General features: G+C 44.1%; 1 protein-coding gene across 3 annotated transcripts in view; it reads right to left on the bottom strand.

Moving 5' to 3' along the window:
- Nucleotides 1–416: 416 nt before the first annotated feature.
- Nucleotides 417–11,801, bottom strand: part of bsg (basigin) — a 34,616-nt gene continuing 23,231 nt past the window's right edge. For all 3 annotated transcript variants that reach the window (XR_009804521.1, XM_061888558.1, XM_061888557.1), the window contains one exon: nt 417–1,216. The gene's annotated coding sequence lies outside the window, so the exon portion shown is untranslated. The remainder of the gene's footprint in view (nt 1,217–11,801) is intronic.

Below are 11,801 nucleotides of genomic sequence, written 5' to 3'. Positions count from 1 at the left end.
GTATGAGGAGCAATCAACGGGTGATGTCATCGTCTGCGACTTCCGGTAAAGGCAGGTCTTTTCTGTTAGCGACGAAAAGTTGCGAACTTTATCATCGATGTTCTCTACTAAATCCTTTCAGCAAAAATATGGCAATATCGCGAAATGATCAAGTATGATACATAGAATGGACCTGCTATCCCTGTTTAAATAAGAAAATGTCATTTCAGTAGGCATTTAAATAAATTAATAAAAAGTTGTGGTTACTGTATTTAAATGTTATATATTGCGGCTTCAGATTTAACTTACGTTAATATATATTTTTTTGGTGAGTAAATTCTTGTGATCTATTTTCAGGCCTGTTTTTGTTGCTGTTGGGTTTGTTATGATCTTTTCCTTCTTGACATGACGCACACAACAGTGAAAACCAGACGATGTAAAATGATATACCTTTATTCAGTTTGTACAGGTTGTACAACAGGTCGGAAAGTACAACTCTCACAAATCTGGCTAAAATCTTTAAATGTGTTAACAGCAACATTCAATCACAACACACAACTCAGGCAGAATGCTAAGTGGAACTTTTTTTTTTTTTTAAGTGAAGTGACCCAACCAACACCCTTTTTTTTTTTAGTTTAGATCATGTGGGTGAACAAGTGAAACATTGTGATGTAGTACTGGCATCGCAACTGCTCCTACATTTTGCAGTTGGTCCTTCATATGTATTTTTTTTTTAACTAAGAAACTAAGTGTACAAAGTAAAAGTCTTTAGAAATATTAACAGGACAGTTTTCCTATAGCAAAGAAAAAACAACCTAACAAGCGTTTTAAAAAGACCAGCAAAAGAGGGGATTCAAAAATGACAAAAGGGTAGTCGACAGGAATTTAAAAGATGATTTTGAAACTGAAACCTAACCTCGAAAGAAGCATTCCTCACCAAAGACATAGCGATGGTTTATTTAGTTGGTTTAAAACAACACACTGGGCTAAAGGACGGTGATGGAGGTCATGCAATAGTTGGCTTCAAGCAGGGAAGTATTTCACACATTCAAAGCTCTCTGGCTGCACAACATGGAGAAGGTTAGTCAAAGAAGAAAATCAAAGCAAGCGCTAACCGGTCATTGTCTTGAGAACATCAACACTCCAGCACAAAAGAGGTTATTTTGACATTGCAGGGTGCACGGGACAAATGTGCAGTGTGACAACTCGGACGTGACTGCCCGTGTGGACTTCTCATCTGGGTGGAGAAACACAAAATATGGCAACATGTTAATAAAGCTTCATTTCCTGTAGGGACAAATTATGCTGTCTTAAAATGTATGGCATGTTATTTGAAGAGATGCACAGACTAAAAATATTATGTGTAAAAGAGAGGTTCTCAATTGTGAGGTGCCACAAGATTAAGGAGACCCAGCAGCTTAAGAAAAATAGACAACAATTTTTGTGTACTCGATAAAGCTAACTTTAGTCAAAAGGCAAAAATGATTTGTATTATTTGCATAAACTAAATGCTACAGAGAATATGCACGCAGAAATCAGCTTTTCAGGGAGTAGACCAGGCCCGGGCAATTATTTTGAAAAAATTTAGAGAAAAAAAAAATGTGTCTGGGGGTGAGTTTATCTATTTTTAGGAACACCAAAACACAAAACCTCACAATAATGTCCGAATGCTAAAAACGTTATGACAGACCGCATTAAAAAACGGAATGGAATTTTATATTTTTGTACTGAATGAAACACCCAGAATGTACATGAAAATAAAGACAGTGGGAATTACAATATTAACTATGAAAGATAAAACACTGAATATTGACAACATATGAACGTCACACCCCCTCTCTGTTGACATATTTTACAATCAAGCAAAATGTGAACGCGAAAGATACAAAATAAACCCACCTACATTCTCATATAGCTGATATATCACTAAGCTTTAGAACTTTGTTGTAAAACTCTCCTGTGTCTGTCCCTTACCCCCGCATATCAGGCTGGCCGCTCTGGAAACACTCTGTGGAAACGCTCCCCACCCACACTGCTTGGTGCCTCGTCTGAGCTGCTGTGATTTATATTACCATAGTAACTAGATTACCATAGTAACTAGTAGCGTTGTCCCGATAGCAATATTTTGGTACGGGTACTGATACCAAAATGTAATTCGGTACTTTTCTAAATAAAGGGGAACACCAAAAATGTCAATTATTTGCTTTATTTTAACAAAAAATCTTAGGGTACATTAAACATACACTACCGTTCAAAAGTTTGGGGTCACATTGAAATGTCCTTATTTTTGAAGGAAAAGCACTGTACTTTTCAATGAAGATAACTTTAAACTAGTCTTAACTTTAAAGAAATACACTGTATACATTGCTAATTTGGTAAATGACTTTTCTAGCTGCAAATGTCTGGTTTTTGGTGCAATATCTACATAGGTGTATAGAGGCCCATTTCCAGTAACTATCACTCCGGTGTTCTCATGGTACAATGTGTTTGCTCATTGGCTCAGAAGGCTAATTGATGATTAGAAAACCCTTGTGCAATCATGTTCACACATCTGAAAACAGTTTAGCTCCTTACAGAAGCTACCAAACTGACCTTCCTTTGAGCAGATTGAGTTTCTGGAGCATCACATTTGTGGGGTCAATTAAACGCTCAAATAGGCCAGAAAAAGAGAACTTTCATCTGAAACTCGACAGTCTTTTCTTGTTCTTAGAAATGAAGGCTATTCCATTCGAGAAATTGCTAAGAAATCGAAGATTTCCTACAACGGTGTGTACTATTCCCTTCAGAGGACAGCACAAACAGGCTCTAACCAGAGTAGAAAAAGAAGTGGGAGGCTGTGTTGCACAACTGAGCAAGAAGATAAGTACATTAGAGTCTCTAGTTTGAGAAACAGATGCCTCACAGGTCCCCAACTGGCATCTTCATTAAATAGTACCCGCAAAACACCAGTGTCAACATCTACAGTGAAGAAGCGGCTGCGGGATTCTGGGCTTCAGGGCAGAGTGGCAAAGAAAAAGCCATATCTGAGACTGGCCAATAAAAGAAAAAGATTAAGATGGGCAACAGAACACAGACATTGGACAAAGAAAGACTGGAAAAAAGTGTTGTGGACGGATGAATCCAAGTTTGAGGTGTTTGGATCACAAAGAAGAACGTTTGTGAGATGCAGAACAACTGAAAAGATGCTGGAAGAATGCCTGACGGCATCTGTTAAACATGGTGGAGGTAATGTGATGGTCTGGGGTTGCTTTGGTGCTAGTAAGGTGGGATATTTGTACAGGGTAAAAGGGATTCTGAAAAAGGAAGGCTATCACTACATTTTGCAACGCCATGCCATACCCAGTGAGTGGACAGCGCTTTATTGGAGCCAATTTCATCCTACAACAGGACAATGACCTGAAACTCACCTCCAAATTGTGCAAGAACTATTTAGAGAAGAAGCAGGCAGCTGGTATTCTATCTGTAAAGGAGTGGCCAGCGCAGTCACCAGATCTGAACCCCATTGAGCTGTTGTGGGAGCAGCTTGACCGTATGGTACGCAAGAAGTGCCCATCCAACAAATCCAACTTGTGGGAGCGGCTTCTAGAAGCACGCGTGGGGGGCAATTTCTCCAGATTACCTCAACAAATTAACAGCTAGAATGCCAAAGGTCTGCAATGCTGTAATTGCTGCAAATGGAGGATTCTTTGACGAAAGCAAAGTTTGATGTAAAAAAAATCTTATTTCAAATACAAATCATTATTTCTAACCTTGTCAATGTCTTGACTCTATTTTCTATTCATTTCACAACGTATGGTGGTGAATAAGTGTGACTTTTCATGGAAAACACAAAATTGTTTGGGTGACACCAAACTTTTGAACGGTAGTGTATGTTTCTTATTCCAAGTTTGTCCTTAAATGAAATAGTGAACATACGAGACAACTTGTCTTTTAGTCGTAAGTAAGCAAAGAGAGGCTCCTAATTTAGCTGCTGACATATGCAGTAATGTATTCTAGACTCCAGCACCTGGAAGGGAAAAGCGGTAGAAAGTGGATGGATGGATATTGTGTCATTTATCATGCTATTATTTTGTCAAAATTATTAAGGACAAGTGGTAAAAAATGTATTATTAATCTACTTGTTAATATCGGCTTATTTTCTCTTTTAACATGTTATATCCACACTTCTTTTAAAATGTAATAATCACTTATTCTTCTGTTTGGATGCTTTACATTAGTTAAATTTGGGTATCAATCCGATACCAAGTAGTTACAGGATCATACATTGGTCATACTCAAAGTCCTCATGTGTCCAGTGACATATTTCCTGAGTTTATAAACATAAAAAACAAAATAAGATTTTGTGATGCTAAAAAATATCGACGAGATACGCTCCTGTACTTGGTATCATTACGGTGGACCCACCTTTGGCGTTTGTTTACATTGTAGCGTCCCGGAAGAGTAGGTGCTGCAGGGAATTCTGGGAATTTGTTCTTTGGTGTTTAAGTATGTTGCCGTGCAAATACTCTCCCAAAATGTGTTTGTCATTGTTGTTTAGTGTGCTTTCATTATATAGCACATATTTATGACAGTGTTGCCGTTGTTCATACGGCCATCCTTAGTGTGACATGTATGGCTGTTGAGTAAGTACACCCTTCATTACTACCCGTATTTTTCGGAGTATAAGTCGCTCCGGAGTGTACGTCGCACCGGCCGAAAATGCATAATAAAGAAGGAAAAAAACATATATAAGTCGCACACGAGTATAAATCGCATTTTTGGGGGAAATTTATTTGATAAAATCCAACACCAAGAATAGACATTTGAAAGGCAATTTGAAATAAATAAAGAATAGTGAACAACAGGCTGAATATGACGCAAAAATAACCAACTGAGAAGGTGCCTGGTATGTTAACGTAACATATTATGGTAAGAGTAATTCAAATAACTATAACATATAGAACATGCTATACCTTTACCAAACAATCTGTCACTCCTAATCCATAAATGCCATGAAATCTTATACGTTTAGTCTCTTACGTGAATGAGCTAAATAATATTTGATATTTTACGGTAACGTGTTAATAATTTCACACATAAGTCGCCCCCGGCCAAACTTATGTTTGGCCAGGGGCCAAACATAAGTTTGGTGTAGTAGTATCCATCCATCCATCATCTTCCGCCTATCCGAGGTCGGGCCGCGGGGGCAACAGCCTAAGCAGGGAAACCCAGACTTCCCTCTCCCCAGCCACTTCGTCTAGCTCTTCCCGGGGGATCCCGAGGCGTTCCCAGGCCAGCCGGGAGACATAGTCTTCCCAACGTGTCCTGGGTCTTCCCCGTGGCCTCCTACCGGTTGGACGTGCCCTAAACACCTCCCTAGGGAGGCGTTCGGGTGGCATCCTGACCGGATGCCCGAACCACCTCATCTGGCTCTCGATGTGGAGGAGCAGCGGCTTTACTTTGAGTCCCTCCCGGATGGCAGAGCTTCTCACCCTATCTCTAAGGGAGAGCCCCGCCACACGGCGGAGGAAACTCATTTCGGCCGCTTGTACCCGTGATCTTATCCTTTCGGTCATGACCCAAAGCTCATGACCATAGGTGAGGATGGGAACGTAGATCGACCGGTAAATTGAGAGCTTTGCCTTCCGGCTCAGCTCCTTCTTCACCACAACGGATCGGTACAACGTCCGCATTACTGAAGACGCCGCACCGATCCGCCTGTCGATCTCACGATCCACTCTTCCCTCACTCGTGAACAAGACCCCTAGGTACTTGAACTCCTCCACTTGGGGCAGGGTCTCCTCCCCAACCCGGAGATGGCACTCCACCCTTTTCCGGGCGAGAACCATGGACTCGGACTTGGAGGTGCTGATTCTCATTCCGGTCGCTTCACACTCGGCTGCGAACCGATCCAGCGAGAGCTGAAGATCCCGGTCAGATGAAGCCATCAGGACCACATCATCTGCAAAAAGCAGAGACCTAATCCTGCGGTTACCAAACCGGAACCCCTCAACGCCTTGACTGCGCCTAGAAATTCTGTCCATAAAAGTTATGAACAGAATCGGTGACAAAGGACAGCCTTGGCGGAGTCCAACCCTCACTGGAAATGTGTTCGACTTACTGCCGGCAATGCGGACCAAGCTCTGGCACTGATCGTACAGGGAACGGACCGCCACAATAAGACAGTCCGATACCCCATACTCTCTGAGCACTCCCCACAGGACTTCCCGAGGGACACGGTCAAATGCCTTGTCCAAGTCCACAAAGCACATGTAGACTGGTTGGGCAAACTCCCATGCACCCTCAAGAACCCTGCCGAGAGTATAGAGCTGGTCCACAGTTCCACGACCAGGACGAAAACCACACTGTTCCTCCTGAATCCGAGGTTCGACTATCCGACGTAGCCTCCTCTCCAGTACACCTGAATAAACCTTACCGGGAAGGCTGAGGAGTGTGATCCCACGATAGTTGGAACACACCCTCCGGTCCCCCTTCTTAAAGAGAGGAACCACCACCCCGGTCTGCCAATCCAGAGGTACTGCCCCCGATGTCCACGCGATGCTGCAAAGTCTTGTCAACCAAGACAGCCCCACAGCATGCAGAGCCTTAAGGAACTCCGGGCGGGTCTCGTCCACCCCTGGGGCCTTGCCACCGAGGAGCTTTTTAACTACCTCAGCGACCTCAGCCCCAGAAATAGGAGAGTCCACCACAGATTCCCCAGGCACTGCTTCCTCATAGGAAGACGTGTTGGTGGGATTGAGGAGGTCTTCGAAGTATTCCTTCCACCTATCCACAACATCCGCAGTTGAGGTCAGCAGAACACCATCCGCACCATACACGGTGTTGATAGTGCACTGCTTCCCCTTCCTGAGGCGGCGGACGGTGGTCCAGAATCGCTTCGAAGCCGTCCGGAAGTCGTTTTCCATGGCTTCCCCGAACTCCTCCCATGTCCGAGTTTTTGCCTCCGCGACCGCTGAAGCTGCACACCGCTTGGCCTGTCGGTACCTGTCCACTGCCTCCGGAGTCCTATGAGCCAAAAGGACCCGATAGGACTCCTTCTTCAGCTTGACGGCATCCCTCACCGCTGGTGTCCACCAAGGGGTTTTAGGATTGCTGCCCCGACAGGCACCAACCACCTTGCGGCCACAGCTCCGATCTGCCGCCTCGACAATAGAGGTGCGGAACATGGTCCACTCGGACTCAATGTCCATCACCTCCCTCGTGACATGTTCAAAGTTCTTCCGGAGGTGGGAATTGAAACTTTGTCTGACAGGAGACTCTGCCAGACGTTCCCAGCAGACCCTCACAATGCGTTTGGGCCTCCCAGGTCTGTCCGGCATCCTCCCCCACCATCGCAGCCAACTCACCACCAGGTGGTGATCAGTAGAAAGCTCCGCTCCTCTCTTCACCCGAGTGTCCAAAACATGAGGCCGCAAATCCGATGACACAACTACAAAGTCGATCATGGAACTGTGGCCTAGGGTGTCCTGGTGCCAAGTGCACATATGGACACCCTTATGTTCGAACATGGTGTTTGTTATGGACAAACTGTGACGAGCACAAAAGTCCAATAACAAAACACCACTCGGGTTCAGATCCGGGCGGCCATTCTTCCCAATCACGCCTCTCCAGGTTTCACTGTCGTTGCCAACGTGAGCGTTGAAGTCTCCCGGTAGGACAAGGCAATCACCCGGGGGAGTACTTTCCAGTACTCCCTCGAGTGTTCCCAAAAAGGGTGGGTACTCTGAACTGCTGTTTGGTGCATAAGCACAAACAACAGTCCCCCCCACCCGAAGGCGGAGGGAGGCTACCCTTTCGTCCACCGGGTTGAACTCCAACGTACAGGCTTTGAGCCGGGGGGAAACAAGAATTGCCACCCCAGCCCGTCGCCTCTCACTGCCGGCAACGCCAGAGTGGAAGAGGGTCCAATCCCTCTCGAGAGAAGTGGTTCCAGAGCCCTTGCTGTGCGTCGAAGAGAGTCCGACTATATCCAGCCGGAATTTCTCGACTTCGCGCACTAGCTCAGGCTCTTTCCCCCCCAGTGACGTGACGTTCCACGTCCCAAGAGCTAGCTTCTGGAGCCGAGGATCGGACCGCCAAGTGCCCTGCCTTCGGCTGTTGCCCAGCTCACAATGCACCCGACCTCTATGGCCCCTGCTATGGGTGGTGAGCCCATTGGAGGGGTGACCCACGTTGCCTCTTCGGGCTGTGCCCGGCCGGGCCCCATGGGAACAGGCCCGGCCACCAGGCGCTCGCCATCGTGCCCCACCTCCGGGCCTGGCTCCAGAGGGGGGCCCCGGTGACCCGCGTCCGGGCGAGGGAAATCTGGGTCCATGATTTTTCTTCTTCATAAAGGTCTTTGAGCTGCTCTTTGTCTGATCCCTCACCTAGAACCTGTTTGCCTTGGGAGACCCTACCAGGAGGCTTTATGCCCCCGGACAACATAGCTCCTAGGATCATTGGGACACGCAAACTCCTCTACCACGATAAGGTTGCAGCTCAGAGAGGAGTGGTGTAGTAGTAGTATACCGTATTTAAAAAAATACGGTATACTACTACACCAATACCGGTAAAACATACAACCCTAGTAACTGGGGACGGCGTGGTTGGAGGAGTAGCCGTGCCAGCGACCTGAGGGTTCCTGGTTCCATCCCCACCTTCTACCAACTTTGTTGTGTCCTTGAGCAAGACAAGTCATCCTTGCTCCTGATGGATCGCAGTTAGAGCCTTGCATGGCAGCTCCCGCCATCAGTGTGTGAATCTGGAAATGGTGTCAAAACGCTTTGAGTACCTAGAAGGTAGAAAAGCGCTATACAAGTATAACCCATTTACCATAGTAACTAGTATATCATGCAAAAGCGCAGATTCAAACCATTGAAATACTCTGTATAGTTCAAGATTTACAGTCATTTGTAAACATCACTGCACATCATAATGGCAGTGACACTTTCCATCTTAAAAGATCTAAACAATATTTTGGGGAATGTCCGGCAGGACAGATTGAAACGCCCCCGGGGCCTTAATTTGCCCAGGTGTAGAGTAGAGGAAGCTCTAAATGAATGATATCCTCCTCTTAAGGAAGGAAATTTTGGGTGAAAAACTAAAATCTTAACGTGTGGATTGTTCAGAACAGGTGGGCCATCAAGCTCCTAAAATAATTCTTCCACAACCTCCCTGTGCTCCAAATTTCCCACAACACCCAAGAAGTGGAAGACAGTAGAACTCCCCACAGGTGTCAACCAGCGATAACAGGTACAGTATGTGTGCACACTTCTTCACGCAGGTAAAGCAAAGTGTGCTTTACTCAAACAGGAGCAATCACATGACACCATTGATGTCTTCTTCTGTCCAGAGTAGGTGCACACATGCAAAAATAAGTACCGTATTTTTTGGGAGTATAAGTCGCAGTTTTTTTCATAGTTTGGCTGGTGGGTTGCGACATATGCTCGAAATTATGTGTGAAATTATAAACACATTACCGTAAAATATTAAATAATAATATTTATGTCATTCGCGGAAGAGACAAAGAAAATGTCAGCAATCGTCACATACACGTTAACCAATAGGAATTCGGCGGGGGAGGGTCATGGCAGAAGTGCATTGTGGGTCATGGGATACTAACTGCTGTATGCTACTGCCGTAGCTATTAAAATGGATCATTTCATCGTTGGCGGTAAGTTATAAAAACTTAGAAGGGCTGAACAAAAATTGGACCGAAAAGGAAATCCTGTACTGCAGATTACAAGCTGGACGTAGTGAAATATGCAGCAGAAAACAACAAGAGGAAGCGGCGCATACCTTTGGAGTTGGCAGAGTTGTTTAGAAGCGACATCGAGGAAGACTATTTCATCGGATTTATTGATTAGGAGTGACAGATTGTTTGGTAAACGTATAGCATGTTCTATATGTTATAATTATTTGAATGACTCTTACCATAATATGTTATGTTAACATACCAGGCATCTTCTCAGTTGGTTATTTATGCGTCATGTAACATACACTTATACAGCCTGTTCACTATTCTTTATTTATCTTGAATTGCCTTTCAAATGTCTATTCTTGGTGTTGTATTTTATCAAATACATTTCCCCCAAAAGCCTTGCGATGAGGTGGCGACTTGTCCAGGGTGTACCCCGCCTTCCGCCCGATTGTAGCTGAGATAGGCGCTGGCGCCCCCCGAGACCCCTAAAAAAGGGAATAAGCGGTAGGAAATGGATGGATGGATGGATTTCCCCCAAAAATGCGACTTAAACTCCAGTGCGACATATATGTTTTTTTCCTTCTTTATTATACATTTTCGGCAGGTGCGACTTATACTTCGGAGGGGCTTATAATCCGAAAAATACGGTAATAATATTAACAAAAAAATTTTTTTGTAAAGTGCAAACCAACATTAAAAACAGAAAGATAAAATACTATCAGTGAAGGACAAGAAACACCAAACATGCAAAAAAAAATTCCGGGCAAAAGATTTGAGCGTATCTTTAAGTACTTTTTGAGCAGTATATACCAATTCCACGATAATAATGATAACCGTGATATAAAATGTTTATATTGTTACTTCCCTTTATAGCAGTGGTCTGCAACCTGCGGCTCTGGAGCCACATGAGGCTCTTTCATGCTTTCATGCTTCTGCCCTGGCTCCCTTAGCCCTGGCCTTTGACACAAACATTTCAATAAATAATGGCTATTTCATTTTAAGCAATTCTATTTTATTTAGTAAGTTTATTTAATGTTACAGAGATTTTTGTGATCTTGTAATATAAAAATAAAACATTTTAATATTTTGTGACATCTTTTGTTGAATACCAATTGTATTGTTTTTTAACATTTAATGCTTCATGGACAGATTAATTTGCCTTCACTCTTGACGAGGTTGGTTCATGTGTCTTGATATGTTGGGAGGAAATTGCAAAAAAAAAACCAATATCAAAAGTTGAAGACACAGCATTTGTGGAGAAATACCCGACTGGAGATGACCGAAAAAGAGCGGTTTTGGATAGAGATGTCCGATAATATTGGCCCACAAATGCTTAAAAATGTAATATCGTAAATTATTGGTATCGGTTTCAAAAAGTAAAATTTATGACTTTTTAAAATGCCGCTGTACAGAGTTGTACACGGACGTAGGGAGAAGTACAGAGCAGTTGCATCTCCCAGTCATACTTGCCAACCCTCCCAATTTTCCAGAGAGACTCACGAATTTCAGTGCCCCACCCAAAAATCTCCTGGGGCAACCATTCTCCCGAATTTCTCCCGATTTCCACCCAGACAACAATATTGGGGGCGTGCCGGCCCAATCACATAATATCTATGGCTTTTCACACACACAAATGAATGCATGCATACTTGGTCAACAGCCATACGGGTCACACTGAGGGTGGCCGTATAAACAACTTTAACACTGTTACGAATCTGCACCACACGTTGAACCTACACCAAACAAGAATGACAAACACATTTCGGGAGAAAATCCGCACCGTAACACAACATAAACACAACAGAACAGATATTTAGAACCCCTTGCAGCACTAACTCTTACGGGACGCTACCTCAACCCCGACACCCTTCCCGACCTCGCCCACCTAGACCTCGTCATGCTTTGTCAGGGAGAGCATATCCCAAATTCCTAGCTGCTGTTTTGAGGCATGTTAAAAAAAATAATGCCCTTTGTGACTTCAATGATAAACATGGCAGTGCCTTGTTGGCATTTTTTCCCCCTAACTTGAGTTGATTGATTTTGGAAAACCTTGTTACATTGCTTAATGCATCCAGCGGGGCATCACAACAAAATTAGGCATAACAATTTTTTAATTCCACAACTATATATATATGTATATCGG

This window comes from Nerophis ophidion, linkage group LG26 (assembly GCF_033978795.1).
Source record: "Nerophis ophidion isolate RoL-2023_Sa linkage group LG26, RoL_Noph_v1.0, whole genome shotgun sequence".
NCBI lineage: Eukaryota > Metazoa > Chordata > Actinopteri > Syngnathiformes > Syngnathidae > Nerophis > Nerophis ophidion.
This window is presented reverse-complemented; position numbering and strand designations above follow the sequence as displayed.